We start from the raw sequence: 24,092 nt of genomic DNA, 5'->3' as shown, positions 1-24,092 counted from the left end.
TCATTTATTTATTTAAGTTCAAAGAAATGGTTTCTGAAAAAGATAAGATTTATTTCATATTCTAAAAATATTTCAGTTAAAACAGAAATTAAAAACATCATGATTATTTTGCTGACCTAGTTTGATGCTTTGCTATGCCTCCCATCAGTACAGCATAATGTGTAAGTTAAATGGAAAATTCATTCGCACCAGAATAAAGGAAAAATCCATTCGCAACAGAAAATAGTTCCACAACTTTATTAGCCTATTTTTATGCAGTTAAATAAAATGAGTAATTATGCCAAACAGAGTTGCACTGGAATATTCAGTAGGGTGCTAGTTTAAAACGTTCAGCACATTATTCCTACTTGAATTTTTTGGCAAATTTAAAAAAAATTGAAGGCAAAAAACAAAAAATTGAGGATACTTGTTGTCCCATGAAAACTGAGGACTCTCCACAGAAGATGAGGACATCCGGTCACCTTAGTTTAATGATTAAAAGTATAACAGGAGATTTACACTCTTTTGCCGGTGGATGTTAGTAGTGGTGGAGGGGGAGGGGGGATATCGGGGAGGCCGAAGGTAGTAAAAAAGAGTGATCGTCATTTTTCAATTCTCGCCTTGGGCTGCAAAACACATAGCAACGGACCTGCTCACACGATGCTTCTATGTAAAGATCACCCTCGGATATTTAACATCATGAACCCTTTTGTAGGATCGAATTCCGAATATAAGCGCTCGAAGCTGGTCTGTTGAACCGGCATGAGCGGTACTCATCGCAAGATACTCGGTCTTCGATTCACTTTCTAGAAGGCCGATGCTGCTCGTTTCCACCTCCAGTCTTCTTACTGTTTTGCCTCATTGCCTTTCCACACTGCACTCAATGGAAACTGAAGCCATACTGCTTGCCTGCTCCTCGTCATTATTGCGAATCACATACTGCAGTGAATTTAACGTGTCGTTTATTACCGTATATTGATAATTTTTACTTATGGACCGTCTGACAGCAACTGAATAAAACACAATTTTAGTGCCATACGCGTTTCGCCTTTATTTTCTGCAAGTTGTGATGCAGTATACATAGGCATGACATGCAGGAATTTTGAAACAAGATACAAAGAACATATCAGATGTTGGATGTATGAAACAAATCATTCAACATTTGCAGAGCATTTAAAACACCATAACCATCATCCTACAAACATGGAACAAGAAATGAAAATAATGAGAATAAGCAACCATGACAAACATCTTATACAAACGCAAGAAAACTTCCACATCCAGAAAGCCATAGCAGAAAACAAACGTGTGATAAATGAACAAACACACATCAGCACAGGCTCCCCACTACACTTAATAATGGAAATGATAACATAAAACAAAAAAACTCTTCCCCACACCACCTGGACTCACACACACACACACACACACACACACACACACACACACACACAACACACACGCACACACACAGCCCACAAAAAAAAATTATACCACACCAAAATACACACACACACACACACACACACACACACACATGCATACACGAACAGACCGCAGATACTTCAATAATTACAGTCGAAATTTTGGCAATAACATTCGATCTTTGGCAAAAACATTTGACAGTCGGCAACAGAAACCAAAACATTGCATTGAAAGAAGCGTTCAGTTCATAGTGCAGTGGAATGTGGGGAAAAAACCACAAATTGGCGTTTATAAGAAGAACGACATCACCAAAAATGCAACAGGGGCGTAATATGTAAGAACTTATCCATGCAACCTGCAAGTACATTTCAAAACATTACTACTTAATAGGAAATACCAACCACCAGTACTGTTTGTAACCTATAGGCACAGTAACAAAAATGTAAATTAAATAGCTAACATATGTACATATTCCAGGCCACTGATGATGCCTTGCAGAAAATAAAGGCGAAACGCGTATGGCACTAAAATTGTGTTTTATTCTGTTGCTGTCAGACGGTCCATAAGTAAAAATTATTAATATACCGTAATATTACACGCAACTGAGGAAGACAGGACTACAAAAGTTGAAGATGTTAACGTGTCGTTGTTTTGCTTTTAGTATAAGTTGCAGCGTAACCGTCGCATGTGCGGGTCCCAATGGCGAAGATGGCAGCGCAGACTCATGTTAAATGCGCCAGTACAGTGTAGTGCGAGGCTGCAGCAGAAGCGTAGGGTGATAATCGACGAAGCTGTTTGGCAGAGTGTCCGCACCTAGGTTGAATGTTCAGCCCGTCTGTCAGTCATCCAACAGTTCCGGGTTCGATTACCGGCAGTGCGGGGGATTTTCTCCGCCAATTGAAAAAGACTTGAAACTTGGCTGCAGAACTTCACCATGCTACAGGATCACTGCAGTTCATTTGGCAAGGCGTCATATACTAGGTTCCGGTGGAAAGAGACTCCAACAATGCGGAGGAATACAAGTTACATTGTTTGATTTCGTGTTGAACGTACGATGAACAGGGTATAGCGGTCGGCTGCCCACTGAATGCGCCAGATGTCTCCTGCGTATGCGGAGCTCACGCAAGTATCTGTTTCAACGCTACGGGATGTGGGTTACAGTGTACACTCCACAGAAGCGTTTACGACACCGCGAGAAAATTCGTGCTGATGAGAGAGATAAGTGAAATACGGAGCACAGAAAGACGAAATAAAACAAAACTATGATATTTTTTCTTGGGTTATGTCGCACCTGCCTAACGTGTATCTCGTGTGCGCCAGTGACTTGTAAGGCGAAGCGTTCGGGCAGTCTGGTGGGGCAACGTGTGTGTGTGTGTCAGGCAGCAGCTGAGAGGCCCGTGCAGTGTATCTGTGGCGGCCGAGAGAGCAGCAGCTACAGCGCGCGCCAATTACAACTCGTCAGCCGCTGACGCAACGGCGCCGTCTGTCCTTTGTTTCTCAGCCACCGACAGAAACGAGAAAAATTGGAGGGAGCTGGAATTGCGTGCCTGGGGAAAACGCCCCACCCGTTTCGGCCATTAAACGCGTGGTTTGGCGCGAGTGTCGTTCCAGAAACAGGCCGCGTGATGCAGCCGCGTTCGCGGATCGGCGGCTGAGCCTCATTGTTGCAGGCTTTCGGCGTCATTACATTCGACTTGTGTGTGTGCTGTCGTGACAACAATAGGAGGTAAGTGTTTGCAACAGTCGCTTTCAGCTTCCCTGTTTTTAAATGAGCCAGTAAACTCCTTGTTTGCATATGCAGCAAACTGCTTGACGCCATATGTTATTAATTTCACTCTGTTCTCAGTGCGAGTTAACTTACTGCTTATGCCAGTAAACTGACATTTGTTCTCATATCACCTATATTTTAGTGTTTTCTATCACAAACAAGAGGACGTGATTGCCAGCCCTGCTTTAGGCAAGGTGAAGGTTATGCAGGATCTGTGTTCGAAAAGTAACACGAATTGTGTATTGTAATTAAGTGTGTTTTGTTAGGGGCCCTTGGAGGCTCTATATTTATTGAGAAGTACCGAGTATTGTGCAATAATATTGACGTCTGACAGCGGTACTGACAGTCTGCGTAATATATAGGAGGAGACTGCATAACCGTTTCTTGATGCAGAGCATGAACACCTGCTCAATATAAAGTATTGACATTCTGCAACCTCGGCAGTGCCTGTCGAGACTTTGTGATTTGCGCACATGTAAACGCCGTATAACACGAATGCGTAAGGAAAGACACATGAATCATTTATTGAAAGGAGCTCGGAGAGCAGTTTGATCCCGCATGTAATACTTTTCAGTAATTCGCTGTAGAAATATTCGACAGAAGTGGTTACGTGCAGGGAAATAAGACTGATACTGCTTACGTATGTTCGCCTCAGCGCTACCTACCAATCGTGTACACTAATGTATCTTATAGTTTGAGGTTTATACATCTCGATTCCGACTTTGTGAAAAGGGAAATCGGACGAGTATATGAAGTTTTTTTCCTGTGTAGAAAACGTGTAACGACGTTCACCAATTCGTTGAAAGGTTCTTCGTTCATTCTTAAAATATTCCGACTGTTGTCTGGCTCTATTCCAAGTTATCTTAGCATGATAGAACGGCAGCGTGCAGGGCGCCTACCAAACCACTTTTTCGCCCATTGCCGCTTCCTCTTATTTTTCTGTTTGCAAAATGTAGCGCCTGCAATCGCAATACATGCGAATTCTATATCTTTGAGTGTCGATATGTCGCGTCCCGCAAATAAATGCCCAAAATAAATATTGTGCAATAATATGAGAGTGTGAGGTCCCATTTAGTCCGATTCTCGCTAAGTTCTCGTTCCTGTGTTGTTAAACATGACTGAAAAGTATCTATACAGTGTGAGCCACGATAGATAGCCTGTTGTCAGCTCTCAAACAGGTTACTTACTTGTTTTTGTAGTATAGGCGATTATTTATTTTGTATAAAAGTGGACCAGAGAATTTGTGTTACAAATTTATTATAGGCACAGAATAAATTACAGCAAATATTATAAATGTTGCATATTCATTTTGGTGGAGCTACTATGAGTAAAATAAGAACTTCTGAGTAATTTTAGCATTAAGAAGAAGACCGTGAAGACGTTGAAGTTCACGAGCGCCCTCGATGTTCCATCCCATCATGAATCGCTGAAATAGTGGAAAAAGTGAAAGAAATGATCGTGAACGATCGCCGAATCACAATCAGAGAAGTTGCTGATGATGTTAATGCACTTATCAATTTGCTCATACCATGAAATTTTTCCGGATGTTTTGTGTATGATACATGTGACAGCAAGATATGTTCCAAAACTGTTGGTTTCAGGACGAAAACAGCGATGAATGAAAGTTGCTTAGGAGTTGCTAGATGTAATCAGCTACAGTGCATATGATGCGTTTATTGATATGACGACGAAACTAATGCACAATCATTCCAGTGGAAGCATTGTGGATTGCCGATACCCGAAAAAGCTCAGCACTGCGGTCTAATGTGAAGACTACGGTCACTATGTTATTCAATTGTTAACGGGATAATGCGCCATAAGTTTTTTCCACAAGGACAAAAGATCAGAAAGGATACTACTTACAACAGTGGACCCCAACCTGGGGATAATTACCGTTTGAGGGGTAAAACGTAATTTCCTGACGGGCAAAAACCAAGGGGTTTAATATTGTGCTTTGGCCATGATACTAAATTATTCTTAAAAGATCATTGCTATTATCACTATTTTTTAATATTGTTACAGGAGTAAAAATAAAAGGATTTAATATTGTGCTTTGGCCACGAAACTACATTATTTTTAAAAATTCACTGGTATTATCACTATTTCGTAAGACTGTTATGGGACTATTCTTATGACAAAAGTTGCAAATAATTACTTTTTTTCCAAATACTATCATTAACATGTGCCACATTGTGGTAGGTGTTGCCGCGCGGAGTGGCAGCACGGTTAGAGGCGCCATGTCACGAATTGCGTGGCCCCTCCCGCCGGAGGTTCGAGTCCTCCCTCGGGCATGGGTGTGTGTTTGTTGTCCTTAGCGAAAGTTAGTTTAAGTAGTGTGTAAGTCTAGGGACCAGTGACCTCAGCAGTTTGGTCCCTTAGGAGTTCATACACATTTGAACATTTTTTGGTAGGTGTTTCTGTTAGTCGTATTAATGTGTGAACAACATCTTCCTCACTTAGTCCACCCTCGGGACACATATTTTGTACTTTGTACCACGCAACAACGACAGTAAAACTGAGGATATACAGCACATACTTGTAAAAATCTCACGAAAATGTTTCCTTCAAGTAGTATCAAATTCTCGCAATAAAACAAAATTTGCTTCATTATTCACTTAACAAAAATAAATGAACTAATTGACAGCATAACACAACAGCAACTATGCAATGGATACTACACTGCTGTAGTGCCTACATGGTATTATTATTTATTTTTATTTGCGAATAAGCCTATCAAAAATACGCAATGTACTGAAAGGTGGGCATTTGCCTTCCTTTGTGTCCATATTTCTTTCATTCTCTACACTCAATGTTGTTCGAGCCTTCTTCATTTGTTTGTTCAACTTGCCATATGTGAATTTTGGACTTGGAAGATTTCGCAGTTATGGACATTTCTGGTGTAATTCCTGCCAATTTCAGATTAGCACCTATCTCGCCAGTCCATTTCATCAGGTCCGTTTAGATTTTACTCCTGTTGTCAAGGAATTCGACTGTTTGTTTTGTAGCTCTGTCTGGGTTCATTCTTTAACGCGTCCATAGAATCTTAACATGCATTTTCTAATGTCACTACGTATATTTTTGCAAAGCCTGATTAATTGTTGTCTCTGAGTGGGTACTGTTCGTCTACAACTTCTATGCCTAGAATTTTCCTTAAGACTTTACGTTCGTCTTTCTCAATGTTTTCAGTGTTCTCCTCCTGTTCAGAATTAGTGTTCCTAATCCACAGAAGCAGTCTGGCTTAATTATTGTATTATAATGTTTAGCTTTGTTTACTTGGAAATACATTTCTTATTGTAAATATTTTGGGTAAGTCAGCATGTAGTTTCCATCTTTCAGCGTGTAATTTCGTTTGCTTTTGTTTCGATTCCATTTTCTCAATGCTTTCACCGAGATATTTAAATAGTGATGAAACTGGTTTAATTTTGCCACATTTCGTCATCATTAATTTTGGTGCTTGTTTGTTGCAGGTCACCTATTTTGTCTTTTAAAAATTACTGGAGACCAGCCTCTCTACAGCTTCTTTAAAAAGTTCAATCTGATTTTGGGTTGATGAAACGTTGCGAGTTAAGATTGCTAAATCGTCAACAAACGCTAGGCAATCCAGAGAACTTTCCTCTGCCTTCAGTGACTGGTTGGTCAATTTTTAGATTTGATATCTATTTGCACCAGTCTTTTATCACTTTCTCAAGGACGCAGTCGAAAATTAATGGAGAAAGCCCGTCACCTTATCATACTCCCGATTTGATGTCGAAAGGATCTGAGTTTCCCCAACAAATTTAACATTTGACTTTGTATCTCTCAGTGTCAGTTTCATGATTGCTAGTGTTTTCGGGTCTGGAACTTGTTCTTTTAATAGTAAGAAAAATCATTCGACATGGACTAACGCTTATTGTTATTGTTGTTGTTGCTGTAGTTGCTGTTGTTGCTGTTGTTGTCGATAAGAGTGACAGTGGTCATAAACAAAGCATTGGCAGCTTGAAGTCTCACAATTTCGGCCAGTTCAGAATTAAGGAGTCCAGCAGTCAAGTAATTTACTTACAGTAGGCTAAAGTACAGTGCAAACATTTTAAATGGGGGTACAGGGTGAACCGGCTGCCGGTAGCCGAGCGGTTCTAAGCGCTTCAGTCTGGAACCGCGCGACCGCTACGATCGCAGGTTCGAATCCTGCCTCGGGCATGGATGTGTGTGATGTCCTTAGGTTAGCTAGGTTTAAGTAGTTCTAAGTTCTAGGGGACTGATGACCTCAGATGTTAAGTCCCATAGTGCTCAGAGCCATTTTTGCTACGGGGTGAGGGTGAAATAAATGTCGCTAGGGGGACGCTTAGTGCAAAGGAAGAATGTTTTGTAACGAGTATCTACCCTCAATGTGGATAGTTGGCTTCACATTATGAAACGGAGTCGTACAGGGTGTAAAATAAATACGGATCCAGATATCAAAATTTTATTCATATGATCTTATTCTACGTTAAAAAGCATTTAAGAAAGATCAACACATTTTTTCATTGTTTGAAAATAACATCAGCAAGATGGCGTCCTTCTCGATCACTGCATTCTCGCAGGCGATTTACGAAGCTGTCCATCATAAGACGGATGAATTCTCTCGATTTCCATCTGGGTTCTTGCTTTGAGATCGTCAACGTTATGACGTCTTTCTTCGTACACTTTGCTCTTAAGGTGACGCCATAAGAAAGAATCACAAGCTGTAAGGTCGGCTGAACGGGGAGAGGGGGGGGGGGGGGGGGGGCAAGCAATTGCTCCATTGTCGATACAATTCTTCTTGGCAAGCAATTGCTCCATTGTCGATACAATTCTTCTTGGTTTGAGGCCGCACTGTCATCTATAAAATTTCGACGTTTCGGCGACTGTTGCAAGGTGCCTTCCTCAGGGTGTATTGTTAACTGCCCTGAGGAAGGCGCCTTGCAACAGTCGCCGAAACGTCGGAATTTTATAAATGGCAATGCGGCCTCAAACCCAACTGTGACAACGGCCGCAGAAGCCTGTGTTTACAATCGCTCCATTCTTGGAAATCACCCGCTTAGGAGAAAAGTCATTGAGAACATTATTAATACTGTGACTAGTTGCTCCATCTTGTTGAAATAATGTTTCATCATTCACTGCAAATTGATGACGCTGAGGTGTGAAGAATGTCCTTAACATTGTTGAATAGTGCTCAGAATTCACGGCAAGAGATTGCCCTCTTTCATTCTCAAAAAAATAAGGGCCTATTATTTCTGGTGAGGACATTGCACACCAGACTGTTGTCTTGGTTGACTGCAGGGGTTTTTCATGGAGTTGGTGAGGGTTCTGATCACTCCAATATGTAAAGTTCTGTTTGTTCACATATCCATTGAGGTGAAAATTTGGCTTGTCACTCATCCAGAGATTGTGAACAAACTCCTCGTTCTGTTCAATCATTTGCAAAAGACTTTCACAGAAATGCTGTTGGACCACGAAGTCGTTATTATTCAAAGTGTTAACCACTTGGATTTCGTGTGGGTGGTGATGTAAGTCTAACCTCAAAATCCTTCAGACAGTCCTGTCAGAAACTCCAAGCGCAAGACTGTCTACGCGCTGATCTCTGGGGCCTCCTTGCCACAGCAATTCTTACACATTCCACATTCTCGGGAGTATGCACCGTCTTCGCTCTACCACCTCTTTTCCTTGTCGTTTCACCGACGTTTTCAAAGTTTGCGACCCAAGTTTTTACCGAGTTAACCGAAGGCACCGGCCTATTGCAATTAATTTGAAAATGCGTCTGGAAACGATGCTGAGAGGCTCCATAGCTACCGCTTTGGTAGAACGCTTTTACTGCAAACGACCGTTGTTGCTTAGTCCACTGCTCCATGGCTACTGAAATGTTTTGTCTTGGGGAACACACTCGTGACCTCGGTTACTCGCCGCCCCCCAACTACTTTCAGCGCTTCCGTGCACTAATAATAAATGCCGGTTTGACTGCCGCACCCTGTAGATAGCCCTCGTGATGCACAGAGAATTGCATCATTCTATAAAAATGTTTGCTTGAAATAAGCTGTACCAATTGTCTCATTGGCCTGTTAGTCAGTCGTTCAATGAAACATCTACAAAAACTAAATATCATCTATCTTATGTAATTTTAAAAGTGAAAGTTCTCAGAGATTTTTTAAATTTCAGAGTTTAGTTAGGCGCTAATAATGGTCTCAGAAATGTTGGGAACGTGTAAAGTTCAACGCCGTTTGCATCAGTGAATAAAAAACCTCCTGGATATGTAACGAAACATTTTGTGGCTCTTTCACCGCAGAAATTCACTTGCTCAAACCGAAGAACAGAGTGATCAGCAATCTGCACCTGTTAGCTGACTATGGAGTGGTGTATGGGAAGATGTCGTCGTTGAGCGATTAGGAAGATGCAAGACGACTTGGACAAAATTTCTGATTGGTGTGGTGAATAACACCTTGCTACAAATGTAGAAAAATATAAGTTAATGCTGGGGAGTAGGAGAAAAAAATCCATAATGTTCGATATACGAGGAGTGTTTTTTAAGTAAGGTCCATTTGAACATAAATACACAACGAAAGGTTATTTCAAAAAAGTAAATTTATTTTCAGAAAGCACATACTTCACTCTATTTTTCGATATAGTTGCCGAGTTTCTTCAAACGCGTATCATACCTCTCAACCAATTTTAAAATACCCTCTTCATAAAAACTTGCCGCCTCCTCCGATAACCAAGAGCTCACTGCCATTTTCACGTCGTCATGATTTTAAACGTTGCCACTGAGGTGTTGTTTGAGGTGGAGGAACAGATGGTAATCGCTCGGCGCAAGATCAGGACTGTAGGGTGGGTGGTGTAAAACTTCCCAGTCAAACCTGTCCAATAAATCGCGAGCCTGACCTGCAGTGTGAGGTCTTGCATTGTCATGAAGAAGGATAGTTCCCTTTGTCAGCATGCCGCGTCTTTTGTTTTCAATCGCTCTGTGTAGCTTTCTCAGGGTTTAGCAGTATGCTTCTGCATTGATAGTGGTTCCTCGTTGCATGAAGTCGACCAACAAAACACCATGCCTATCCCAAAACACTGACGCCATGATTTTGCGCTGGGATAGAATCTCTTTGGCCTTGACCTTTACAGGCGAGTGTGTGTGTTTCCGTTCAGTGCTCAGTTGCTTCGATTCTGGCGTGATATGCGAAACCCATGTTTCGTCTCCAGTTACGATCTGACGCAAGAAGCCATCACCTTCTTCGTGATAACGAGTCAAGCACTTCACCGCACACTCAGATCTTTAATATTTGTGGTCCTCTGTTAAGAGTTCAGGACCCAACGAGAGCAAACTTTCCTAAACTTTAGGTGTTCAGAAACCATGTTCTAAAGTGCTGATCTCGACACTTCAGGAAATTCGTTTGAGAGACCTGTTATTGTGAAGTGCCGGTTCTCACGAATCCTCGCCTTCAACTGAAGCCACCAAATCGTCTGTAATCGAAGAAGGGCGACCAGAGCGGTCTTCATCATGGACTTTGTCACGGCCATCTTTGAATTCTCGTACCCACTTACACACTTTTCTTTCACTCATAACAGTATCACCGTACACTTCGCAAATCTGTTGATGAATTTCTGCAGCAGACAGGTTCCTTGCTGACAAAAACCGTATCACTGAGCGAACCTCACACGCGGCGGGCGAGTTGATAGTATTAAACATTTTGAAAGCACAGAACAGAGCCGTACAGGTTAGTTACAGAGCTGAAACTGACCACAGTTGTTCCCAAGGCATGCCGGTACACGACGCACGCGCTCGTTGCGGCATGTGAGCGGACTACTAGTGTCTACAACAAAACGGACCTAACTTAAAAAACACGCATCGTAGCATTGGTAATGTGCTACTTGACACAGTCACATTGATTAATTTTTTATTTATTTTTTTTTTTTTTCATCAGTCTACTGACTGGTTTGGTGCGGCCCGCCACGAATACCTTTCCTGTGCTAACCTCTTCATCTCAGAGTAGCACCTACAACCTACGTCCTCAATTATTTGCTTGACGTATTCCAATCTCTGTCTTCCTCTACAGTTTTTGCCCTCTACAGCGCCCTCTAGTACCATGGAAGTCATTCCCTCATGTCTTAGCAGATGTCCTAGCATCCTGTCCCTTCTCCTTATCAGTGTTTTCCACATATTCCTTTCCTCTCCGATTCTGCGTAGAACCTCCTCATTCCTTACCTTATCAGTCCACCTAATTTTCAACATTTGTCTATAGCACCACATCTCAAATGCTTCGATTCTCTTCTCTTCCGGTTTTCCCACAGTCCATGTTTCACTACCATACAATGCTGTACTCCAGACGTACATCCTCAGAAATTTCTTCCTCATATTAAGGCCGGTATTTGATATTAGTAGACTTCTCTTGGCCAGAAATGCCTTTTTTGCCATAGCGAGTCTGCTTTTGATGTCCTCCTTGCTCCGTCCGCCATTGGTTATTTTACTGCCTAGGTAGCAGAATTCCTTAACTTCATTGACTTCGTGACCATCAATCCTGATGTTAAGTTTCTCGCTGTTCTCATTTCTACTACTTCTCATTACCTTCGTCTTTCTCCGATTTACTCTCAAACCATACTGTGTACTCATTAGACTGTTCATTCTGTTCAGCAGATCATTTAATTCTTCTTCACTTTCACTCAGGATAGCAATGTCATCAGCGAGTCGTATCATTGATATCCTTTCATCTTGTATTTTAATTCCACTCCTGAACCTTTCTTTTATTTCCATCATTGCTTCCCCGATGTACAGATTGAAGAGTAGGGGCGAAAGGCTACAGCCTTGTCCTACACCCTTCTTAATACGAGCACTTCGTTCTTGATCGTCCACTCTTATTATCCCCTCTTGGTTGTTGTACATATTATATATGACCCGTCTCTCCCTATAGCTTACCCCTACTTTTTTCTAGAATCTCGAACAGCTTGCACCATTTTATATTGTCGAACGCTTTCTCCAGGTCGACAAATCCTATGAAAGTGTCCTGATTTTTCTTTAGTCTTGCTTCCATTATTAGCCGTAACGTCAGAATTGCCTCTCTCGTCCCTTTACTTTTCCTGAAGCCAAACTGATCGTCACCTAGCGCATTCTCAATTTTCTTTTCCATTCTTCTGTATATTATTCTTGTAAGCAGCTTCGATGCATGAGCTGTTAAGCTGATTGTGCGATAATTCTCGCACTTGTCAGCTCTTGCCGTCTTCGGAATTGTGTGGATGATGCTTTTCCGAAAGTCAGATGGTATGTCGCCAGACTCATATATTCTACACAGCAACGTGAATAGTCGTTTTGTTGCCACTTCCCCCAATGATTTTAGAAATTCTGATGAAATGTTATCTATCCCTTCTGCCTTATTTGACCGTAAGTCCTCCAAAGCTCTTTTAAATTCCGATTCTAATACTGGATCCCCTATCTCTTCTAAATCGACTCCTGTTTCTTCTTCTATCACATCAGACAAATCTTCACCCTCATAGAGGCTTTCAATGTATTCTTTCCACCTATCTGCCCTCTCCTCTGCATTTAACAGTGGAATTCCCGTTGCACTCTTAATGTTACCACCGTTGCTTTTAATGTCACCAAAGGTTGTTTTGACTTTCCTGTATGCTGAGTCTGTCTTTCCGACAATCATATCTTTTTCGATGTCTTCACATTTTTCCTGCAGCCATTTCGTCTTAGCTTCCCTGCACTTCCTATTTATTTCATTCCTCAGCGACTTGTATTTCTGCATTCCTGATTTTCCCGGAACATGTTTGTACTTCCTCCTTTCATCAATCAACTGAAGTATTTCTTCTGTTACCCATGGTTTCTTCGCAGCTACCTTCTTTGTACCTATGTTTTCCTTCCCAACTTCTGTGATGGCCCTTTTTAGAGATGTCCATTCCTCTTCAACTGTACTGCCTACTGCGCTATTCCTTATTGCTGTATCTATAGCGTTAGAGAACTTCAAACGTATCTCGTCATTCCTTAGTACTTCCGTATCCCACTTCTTTGCGTATTGATTCTTCCTGACTAATGTCTTGAACTTCAGCCTGCTCTTCATCACTACTATATTGATTAAATATCTAGGCGTAAATGATGGAAAGCGATTTGAAATGAAATGAGCATGTAAGGGTGGTAGCGTGGATGGCTAATGGTCGACTTCATTTAATTGCGAGAGTTTTAGTATAGCATGACTTGTTTATATAGGAGACTGCATATAGAACACTACTGTGATTCGTTCTTTAAGTACTGCTTGAGTGCTTGGGATCACCACCACGTCGGATTATAGGATGACATTGAAGCAATACGGAGGCAAGACACTACATTTGTTACCAGTAGGTTCTGTCAGCACATGAGTATTATGGATATGCTTCGTGAAATCAAATGGGAGTCCCCGGAGAGGAGACAATGCTCATTTCACAAAACACTGTTGAGAAAATTTACGAGAACCAGCATCTGTGAATGGAACAGGAAAGGAAATGACTAGTAGTGGTGCAAGGTACTTCCCAGCATGCGATTTTCTGGGGGTGTATGAAGACGTAGATGTAGGAGTCCATGTTAGAGCCTTCCTATTAAAATTCAAAAATTCAATAACTATTATTATATGTCAAAGAACATTATGCAAATTGGGGTTCACTCTGCACAGAATCACTTATTCCACCCAGTATGAAAACCTTTGCTCTCAATACCTTTCCTTTGTGTGCACGTGGCAGCCAGGCCGAGCAAGGGTTAATACGTCAGAAACAGAAAAACAACTTCAAATCCAGCGAACAACGTCACATAAGTACATGTCAAAACTACTAGTTTAATGTTGAAGACATTAACATTAACTGTGCATTTTCAATCTTTGCCTTACTTTTACACCATTCTTGTCATATTAAATCATCAGTCTGCTTATATTGCGAGAAATTGCGTTATATCAGCATCATTGTGCTCTCAAATTGAAGACATTACTTATAAATAAGTACTTATTACTTATAAATAAGTACTTATAAATAAGTACATTACTTATAAATAAGTATCACCATCCACGAAAGAGGAAATCAAGCTAATTATTCACTCGCTTAAAAACAGCTAAGCACCAAGGGAAGATTCTATAATTGCTGGGCTTTGTAAGTATGCAGGGGATAAGGCAGTAGATAAACTAACGGAAATTATCAGCCAGATTTGGGAAACTGAAAGACTCCCACATGGCTGGAATTCTGCTCTAATTTATCCTCTTCATAAGAAAGGCGACAGAACAGATGTAAATAACTATCGTGGTATCTCTCTCATATCAACAACCTATAAGATTCTGTCGAAAGTTGTGCATACTAGGACAGAAGAACAGCTAGATCCACGGCTGGGAGAGTATCAAGAAGGTTTCAGGAAGGGGCGATCATGCGTCTAACAGATAATGAACCTCAAATTCATCCTTTCGTACCTGAAACGCAGGAATACAAATTTTGTTGTGACCCTTGTGGATTTCAAAAAGGCATACCACTCGGTTTTTTAAAATAAAGACTGGAGTGTGGCAAGAAGATGGGCTCTCACCCTGCTCTTCAACTGTGCCCTCGAGAAGGTGATTTGTGAGAGACACAAAGAACTGGAGAACCAAGGAATTAAAAATGGTGTCAGGCTGGGTTACAAGAAACAACCTCTTGAAATCGATTTTGCAGACGATCTTGCAATTTTTTTCTGATTCCATGGAAACAGCTGAGAGACAGATTAATGAACTTAACGTACAAGCTCAGAAGGCTGTCCTCCAAATTTCATCTGAGAAAACCGAGTTTCTAACGAACATAAATTCACCACCAAGGGAACTTGTAGTGGGTCAAGGCAAAATTAAGCGAGTTGAAAAGTTTAAATATCTCGGAGAATGGATAACAGCCACCTTATCAGAGAAAGAAGCCTTCATATCACACACGAACAAAATGGAAATGGCATACTATTTAACCAAAAACATCTACAACAAAAGATCAGTATCGTTTAATGCAGAGCTAAGGCACTACTGCAGTGTCATCCGTCCGGAGGTCTTGTACGCTTCTGAATGCCTAGTAATGAACAAAAAAGGCCTAATCGAAAAACTGGAGGCCAAGGAAGGGAAGATGTTGAGAAAGATCTTTGGTCTCATCAAAGAGAATGGGGAATATAGAAGACGTCATAATCATGAACTGTATTCCCACATAGAGAAGATAACCCATGATGACATCTTGGAGCGTATCCCACTCAAGGAGAAACTTTGGCGTGGCAGGGTTTCCAAGAAAAGCCAAAAGTATAAACAGGAAAGCCTGGGACCCAGGAGAGGAAAGAGCAACACCGAGAACGGATGTGGGAGCACTGGGCAAACATCAGAACACGTAAAGCAAGGCAGTTGAAATAACGTGGTCCAAAGATGGCCTATACAGAATGAATGAATGAATTTGAATAAGTATGGAAAAATTCTCAATTAACGAAACACCAGTTCTGGTGGTACATGGTCAGTATTATTATGACCTAGGGAAGTACTCAGATTCAAACATAATGTCCAAAAAACTTATAGAAAAAACTCCATGATTCGAAATAAGAAACACTGTCGAGCATTTACTGAAATTAATGAAGCTGTTTCCTAAAAAAAAGACAAGTATCTGCCTGTACTATCCGCAACGGAAATTGTACCAAAGCATATTACAATGAACATTCATGCTTACTGCCTCGGCAACAGAACACAAAGTGCCATACAAAAACGGCAGCCAGCGGCGATTGCTACGAATACTAGTCTTTTAAGGGCGTGGGGTAAGATCTCACAGCCAACGGTTCAGAGAGAAACAGCGGGAATGCTCAGACTTGCAAAGAAGTAACTTTGCCAGGCCTCTCTGGAAAATATTATCAAGGTTTGCACTACGCTACCAGAGAGTGCAAGAAAGTCTCTGTTCCTCTTACTGGCAGATTCGACTATATACACCGACACATTCATACTTGCAGAGATTGTTCTTGGATATGGAGTGGATGAGGAGACAACGTTAGTTATTACACAACATGCATATTCTCTTTCCAAAGAGACCGAAACACTCAGAAAAACAATTTGTGCAACATATAAATGAAGTTACAAAGCAGTAGCATGCGAGAAAAAATGAAAGTGGTCTTAGACGGACCCCTTTCATCATGCAGTCAATTAGGCAGAAAATTTCACAATTGCTATTTGTTTTTAACATTTAAGAAACAGTGACACAAAATTTTCTTTTTACAGGAGAAGTCTCTAACTCTTGATAAAATTATCAATAAACACACAGATAAAATTAGAAAAACAAACTTTTTCTACGCAGACCGATACAGAAGACACAAAAGTAATAATACATGTACAATCTACAGCAATAACGCAATTACAATTTAAATTGGGAACATTTGCTATCAAATCAGTCACCATTAAACAATGTGACAAATTTCGCATTACTAATCGAATCAAGTAAGCATTAGCACTGATACAATTAAAATTTACATGCTGTTAACAACCTATGTATGAGGATAATTAAAAAGCTAATAAGTTAAGCGACAGTCATAGGGTTCCCTCATAACTGACATAGACAAAATTCAACACAGGTATGTGCATTTATTGCAAACTAACATTGTGTATCTCTATTGGATAAGAAAACAAGCAATGAAATACTTTAACATTAACTCTATACATTAGCATGGCTTATGCACAGAATTCTCTGTTCGAACAGGAATGGCACTAATAGTCATGACAGCAGAGACAAAGTAATATAAATCACAATTAAAATCATATTGGTTCTTTGTCACTGTCAAGTGAAATACTTAGGGAACATTTAATAGGTTGAATTGATAACATAAGACATACTCATATGTACACATATAAGGGGAAATAAACAGGAAATGAGAGGTGGTAGGCAACTGGAATTTAGAGGGATAATTAGTATAGAGGTACAGAATCAAAAGTTCACATAAAATAAGAAAAATGAAAAATGTGATTCTTTACACTTCTACATATGAGAATACTGGTATTATTAGGACCTTCACCACTTGCAAATAAGACACAGATAATAATACAAATAACGCACAACAAGGCACTGAGTTTAGAGTGAGGTTCACTATCTTAATTTATTCTTCAGACTATAATTGTAACACTTGAGAGAAAGTGATGGAAATGCTATTGGCAAGCGTGGAATAGTATACCACTTTTATTCTAGAGATACATGCAGTATGGCCATGGGTGGAGTGGTAACACTGAAAAACAAGACTCGATTGCCATCCATCTAATTCAGCTCCACTCGCACCACCCCCATGTCCTCAGAACAACTCTCTTCAGACTGCTTTCCGCTGTTCTATTGACTGATATCTCCTAGACCCTGATAGCCTTACGTTTCTCTGAAATTACTCGCAACATCCATGACAACCTTCACGCTTTGATGCACTTCCACATAATCGACAATGTTTATGTGGTCGCTACACTGCATCAGCAGAAGAAACGTCACCTTAACTAAGTTTCATATCTCCGAGGAATGCCCTGTGTTCATGAGATACTGATAGCAACTATTTTCTAATAAGCGTCCTCTCACATAATGGAACAAATTATTACTCTAAAGAGTTTCACAGTGCGATATTTACATCACAATTCATTTGGTCCACTACAGGAAACTACATGTCGCAGTTCAAGCTCCTGCACATATTGTAAAACCATGTCTATCAGACAAGACTGTTCTCTATGGGTTTCTTTCCACTTCAGCACCATACAAAGATTGCCTAGTGTCACCATTATGAAAGTTCAAAAACATGTGTCACCCATGCCACTACCATCGGGAAACATGATCGTCATGAAGGGATGTACGTGGTCTGCAACCGGTTTACGATACTCCTTGACCATCATGGCTTCTTATACGAGCTCCACTGGACCAATGGGCGCCCACATGAATGTGCCCCAGAGCACAATGTAGCTGCCGCCAGGTCTTGTCTCCGTCCCACTGTACAGGTGTCAAGGAGCTGGTCTCCTGTAAGACGAGAGATTCGCGCCCTCCCATCGGCATGCTGAAGAAGGTATCGGGATTCATTAAACTATGCCACTGCATCAAAGTCCAGCGCCGATGGTCACGTGCCCATTTCAGTCATAGTTTTCGATGTTGTGGTGTTCACATTGGAACATGCATGGGTCATCGGCTGTGGAGGCCCCTTGTTAGGAGTGTCTGGTGCATTGTGTGTTCAGACATACTTGTACTCTGCCCAGTCAGATGTTAGTTCCACCACAGTTCGCCATCTGTCCTATTTCGTCTGCCCAGCCTACAACATCAGACATCGGTAATGAAAGGGGTAGCCACCCAACCCCACGACATCTGCAAGTTGTTTCACCTTTGTTTGACGACATATTGAAGACACTCCCCACAGCACTCCTCAAACACCAGACAAGTCGTGCAGTTTTCGAAATGCTCCTGCCGAGCCGCCAGGCCATCACAGTCTGCCCTCAGTCAAACTCAGGTAGATCTTATGCCTTCTCCATTCTACACACGAACAGCACGCTCAGTGATACTAAATGCACCGTGCACTTATGGCCAGCAGTCATTCCTCGCCAGGCGATGCTGCTATCGCCTGGGCGGGTTTCTGCCGACAGTAGGTCGGTGGTCATAATGTTCCGGCTGATCAGTGCAGGTCAGTCAGTTCGCGCACTGCTGCTGTGCTAGAGGCTAGCAGGTGACGCACTGAGCTTTTTACCCAGGGACAAATACAACTTAGATAATCCTAATGTTCATGGACTGTCTATAATTTAACTTTACAGAGGATGTGAGTCATACACTAACACATTTATAGCCGCATATACAAATAGTATCATCATCTGGACACTAGTTGATGCCTCTTACGTCAAAGAAAGTATACAAATTTGGGCGAGTAGGGAAGCTCCTGATTCCAGAAAGACTACACCCTTTCAAGACATTAGCTACTCTACCCCTCATACATGCACTCAACACATTTTACTATGAGATATCTGCCGATACAGGCACGGACATGTTGGTTCAATAAGGACGAAAATTATCTAAAACCAAACTCCACTGGCCAAACAAAACTTCTACAACTGCATCTGCTGTGTTATTGGTAATTCTCTCAACATCCACAACTCTACTGTGGGCCTACAGACCACTCCATACCGCCTTCTTTTCATTGTCCTGACACATCCAAACGCTAAGAACATCTTACACAAGAACACACCATGGCACTTCATTTGGAAATTATAGCATCCACTGATTATGGTCAAACGGTTCTCTGAAACTTGACAAAAGTCTATATGGCATTTGGCGAAATAGCTATTTCCCATTTGTTTGGCTTTTCTTAGATCTGAATCTGAAAACAACATAAATTAACATATTCCAGCGTATCCATGGTAACACACCATGGTAAATATGTTCTTACCCAACTTAGTACCAGGGGTGTCAGCTTATTCTCATTATTGTATGAATGCATCCTCATTATCGTCGTTCAGTACCTGACATATCCTGTCTTGGTAATCTCCAGTGGCAAACCTGGCATTTGAATGCTTTCCATCCTCACTCCTCTCATCACTCCCTATCGATCGTGTCAATACTCCTTTCTCACATCACATCATCGATTATGGTTTGTCCGACTTTAATACCCACTGCAGACTTGGTGTTTTCTCCATCACGTCATTTATACTAGTTATAACAAACAATCAAAACATCTCTGATTTTGTAAACCCTCATCGCCAGTTTTGTAAAGGCCTCGTCGCTACTGCCGTGGAGGCCAAGTTGCCACTGTTGTTATGGTGGGCCGAGTTTGTGAATTCGTGAAACGGTTTCTGGTGCAGTACACCGCTATGACAATTTCTTCCTGCCATTATTACACAACTATGCCCCAGGGTCAGGTAACAGGATAGGAGAACTCAGGTTCTACAACACTTCAACAAATTAGTGACAAAGTTACACAAATGAGTTAAAAGGTTTACTAAACTTTGTGACTTGTTGAATACTGAAGTCTGCAACACTGCATGTAATATAACACAAAAAGGCCCTCAATCGCTAAGCGCAAATAATCGTGGGTAAACTTCACAGTACGTAGCAAACGCAATTTACAATAACGGTCTGTTCACTTCTAAGATTTCACTAATGATGTTCCCTGTGTAAGTCAGTCCTGGACGATTATGTGCAGTCAAGTGTGCGAGAGCTGCTCTTCTGTCTTCCGAGTAGGGCTCTGTCCATTGTCCTCCTGTCACTGGCGGATTGTACTCGGCCGGCATTGGCCGAGGCGAAGTCGATATTTTCATCCCCAGCGCCGCCCATGGCGCTGGTGGAACTCGTGCAAGTGGCGAGTCCCTACGGCACTGGCACCAGCTCGCAATGGCGCCTGTGGTGCATTTGCCCTGGCTGTGTGTTGTTAGGACGACACAGTATGTGAGTAAGAAACAAAACTGCACAGATCGTAGTGTCTATTTATGCACTCACTCTGGCAGACATATGCCTCTGTTTACAATGCTACATCGCCACAGGCAAAGCGCTGTCCTAGGAGCGGGGAACTTCAACACACAACCCTCACAGCGCAACTCAATAGCTGTCGCATCAAAAATACCTACTGTGCACGTCAAAAATATGACATTTCTTTGCAGCAGTACCTGTACTTCGTTTTATTTATATTTACATAATTTTGTAATATATCTCCACGGTGAGTCACTGTGGGTGGCTTGGCCTTTTCACAGGACCCACAGATAGCAAGTACGTTTCTTATCTGTATCTCCATACCACTGAAATATACAGAGTCCTTATTTCCATGTTACATTTATATGATCGTCTCCTCTTTGGCTCATATGACGCACTAGCCTTTCAAGATCCAAAAATTTACATTAATGAGAAAAAAAAGATGCAACAGAAATCCTCCCCGTGCATTTCACTCTAAAATGAATTTTCAATTTTGTATTAGACTTCAACCACTTTTGTTCCACTGGCTGCATCATTTGTAATGATTGATGTATTCATTTCTGTACTCAAATTGTGGTCTATATGTGTCTGAACTTCATGTCAGTATGACCACATCACGTAGTTCAAGTACTGTTGGTGACTATTCTATAGTTACAATCAATCTACAATAAAATACAGATTGTTTATGACTGATCGCTGTTCATCTTTCCCAAAAATGAACTCATAACAAGATAAGCGTTAATGAGCAGAGGAAACTATTACATAATTCACTTATCACCTAACTTGGAGATTATTATATCTAACAACAAACAAATTACATGCACACTTTGACAAGAAGACTGAAACAAAGTAATTTATTATAATATCTCAGACACAGTCAGTACTCATTTGTTATTACATAAATTTCTTAGACTCAGAAATATGATACTGACCTTATGGTTCTAATAGTGTCTAGTTCAACAATGTTTTCATGAAGCATTCCCCTTATGTGGAATCGTCTGCAGTAAACTATGAAAAATATAGTGCATAGTTATTTTTTTTAATAGATGGTGAGACTTTACTAACACTTTTTTCACAATTGACATATCAGTTTTGCACAGTGGACCCTTTAACTTTTCTCCACGACTTTTAGTTCACTCTTTGATTCTCAATTGCTTTCAGATGCCTGTCGTGACCAACAGGTGGAAAATTCAGCAATTCCCTAATCCTGTCGGTGGGCCATTGGTTCCTTGTGACAAGCATAAGTGTCATGCCATTTGACTATTGGAACAATTCGTTGAACACATTTTCGAAACCACCCGGAAAGATGTTCCAAGTTTGATGTTGTCAGCTGCAGTACCGTTCTTTCATCTGTCTCACCACTGGGTCGGAAGCAGGATGATATCTAGAAATATAAATTATCCCGTCTATTGCATCAGCCCTTGGCACTGACACATATGGAACTGTGACACATTATCCATTCAAGAACTGGTCGGCAAAAGCTTCCATCACTGACTACACTATGGCACTGCACAATGTGGTAAATTTACAAACTTAGAGGTACGTTCCACTGCAATGAGTGAATATTGAAATCCTTTCTGTGTATTGGCAAAGGAACCAAGCAAGTCTGTAGTGGCGAGTTCCCACAGCCTGCTGGGCACTATGTTTAATAATGAACTATTTGAAGTCATTGTGGGTGGTTTGGCCTTTTAATAGAGCCCACACCTAGCAAACATCTTTTTTATCCGGTTCTCCACATTGTTGAAATATATATAGTTCCTTAGTTTCATATAAAATTTATGACACCTAAAGTGCGCGTAACTGAGGTGCGTTTATCAAATTAGTTTGTTGATGAACTATTTAGGCACACACATCACTCACTCATTCTCACCCAGATTAGTCCACCTAAACAGAAATCCATTATTCGCCAAATAATACTGTTGAATACTTGTCTACCTTTTATCTCGCCCATGCATTTTCAGGATGGTATTTTTATCTTGTTCGTGCACAATATCTGAGAGAGCTGCACCAACAAAATTTTCAAAACTAACCTGCCTTATTTATCAAAATTTGTCTCGCTCAGTTCATAGTCTCAACTGTCGGGTTAAACCAGACAGTGCCCATGATAATGCATCAGTGACAACAGTACTCTTCCCCATCACTTAGAATACTCTGCACCGGTGCTCCTGCAAGTGAAATGCCCAGATGCCAAGATGCCCAAGTGTCATCTTGGCTATCATCAAAATCAAGAACACTTAGTGTTGCTGTAAATTCTTATGGTCTTCCAAAGACTTAGTAATGGGATTTTGTGACACCCTGGATGATTGATATTGTCACTAAATGCATTATAAAATAATTTCTCTCTGATATATCCAATTTTTCACTGTGTCTCCGTTTTCTGAAACACATCTATTTCTTGCCCAGTCCATGAGGAATCTGAAGACAGGTAGTTTCTTGCCTAGATCGGGCTGGAATAATATGGAAATGTGCAGCAAAGCTTCGTTAAGAGTCTGACATACCTGCTGTCCCATCCCAGGACACATTAATCTCTGTCAGATGGCACTGCTGTAGAGTCGTAAGGAATTAATCGACAAAACGTTTGTACATTTTTGTCAGCCCTGAAAATTCATATATTTGTCACTTGTGTTCGGTATAGGAAGCCTTTGATAGCTTCCAATTTTTCGGTGTCACGCAGGTAACTTCCGATGAAATTATGTTGCCCAGGAAATTAATTTCCTTGTGACCAAATTCTGATTCTGTTAGATTTACTAGTTACCCCATGGTGTTCAATTTAACAACAGATTTGAAGCTGCATTTGAGTTTCCCACGATTCTCCCGCTATTAACTCATCATTGATGCAAAGCATGATCTTTTTCTTCAGTTCGCTGAGAATCATGGTGTTAACCCCCCCCCCCCCCCCTATTGAATGTGGCTTACAGTATGTTTGAGCTCAATGGTAGCTTCTGGAACTGATAGCGCTGTCTGTAACACAAAAAAACTGTGTAATGGTGGCATGTCAAATGTAGCTCCACCTGCCAGTAATTATTTATAAGGTCTAGAGATGTGAGTATATGCACAGCACGCCATGAAATCGATATAGGAGATCGTCAGCGGTTTTCGGTGTAACGGTCTCCGTTTCTATAATGGCATTAAGGAATCAAGTACTAATGTCATAAATCCATCCTTTTTAGTGAGACAAAGAAGGAGACTCTTATATGAATTCGATGCTTCTTCATTAATATCTTGATCTAGCATCGATGGTTTTTCATCCTGAAATAGTCGTTTTTAAATGAGAGGTATAGAAAATGGATGGACAAACAATTGCTGGTATTCTTCCACTGCGAAAGTGTACATGAAATTTCGAGTGATGCCTGGGGTCTCTGGGAACTCCCCTGCAAGAGAATTTCATATATCCAGTTTGTTCCTCTTACTGAGTGACTCAGTATTACTAATTTATCCTCAGTCTCCCAGTATATTTCCTCAGAACTGCACCTCTAATCGCACACATCTATGTTCACATAATTTCTGACCACAAGACGAAGTGATTACTTTTTCATAGCTCTTGCTTATGTACTCATCA

General features: G+C 41.0%; 1 protein-coding gene across 1 annotated transcript in view; it reads left to right on the top strand.

Annotated features, from left to right (window-relative positions):
• Positions 1 to 2,807: 2,807 nt before the first annotated feature.
• LOC124803011 (solute carrier family 22 member 1-like) overlaps positions 2,808 to 24,092 on the top strand; it is a 246,191-nt gene continuing 224,906 nt past the window's right edge. The window contains exon 1 of the mRNA XM_047264117.1: positions 2,808 to 3,130. The gene's annotated coding sequence lies outside the window, so the exon portion shown is untranslated. The remainder of the gene's footprint in view (positions 3,131 to 24,092) is intronic.

Source organism: Schistocerca piceifrons, chromosome 6 (assembly GCF_021461385.2).
Source record: "Schistocerca piceifrons isolate TAMUIC-IGC-003096 chromosome 6, iqSchPice1.1, whole genome shotgun sequence".
NCBI lineage: Eukaryota > Metazoa > Arthropoda > Insecta > Orthoptera > Acrididae > Schistocerca > Schistocerca piceifrons.
Note: the sequence above shows the minus strand (reverse complement) of the source record. Positions and strands in the feature narration are given on the sequence as shown.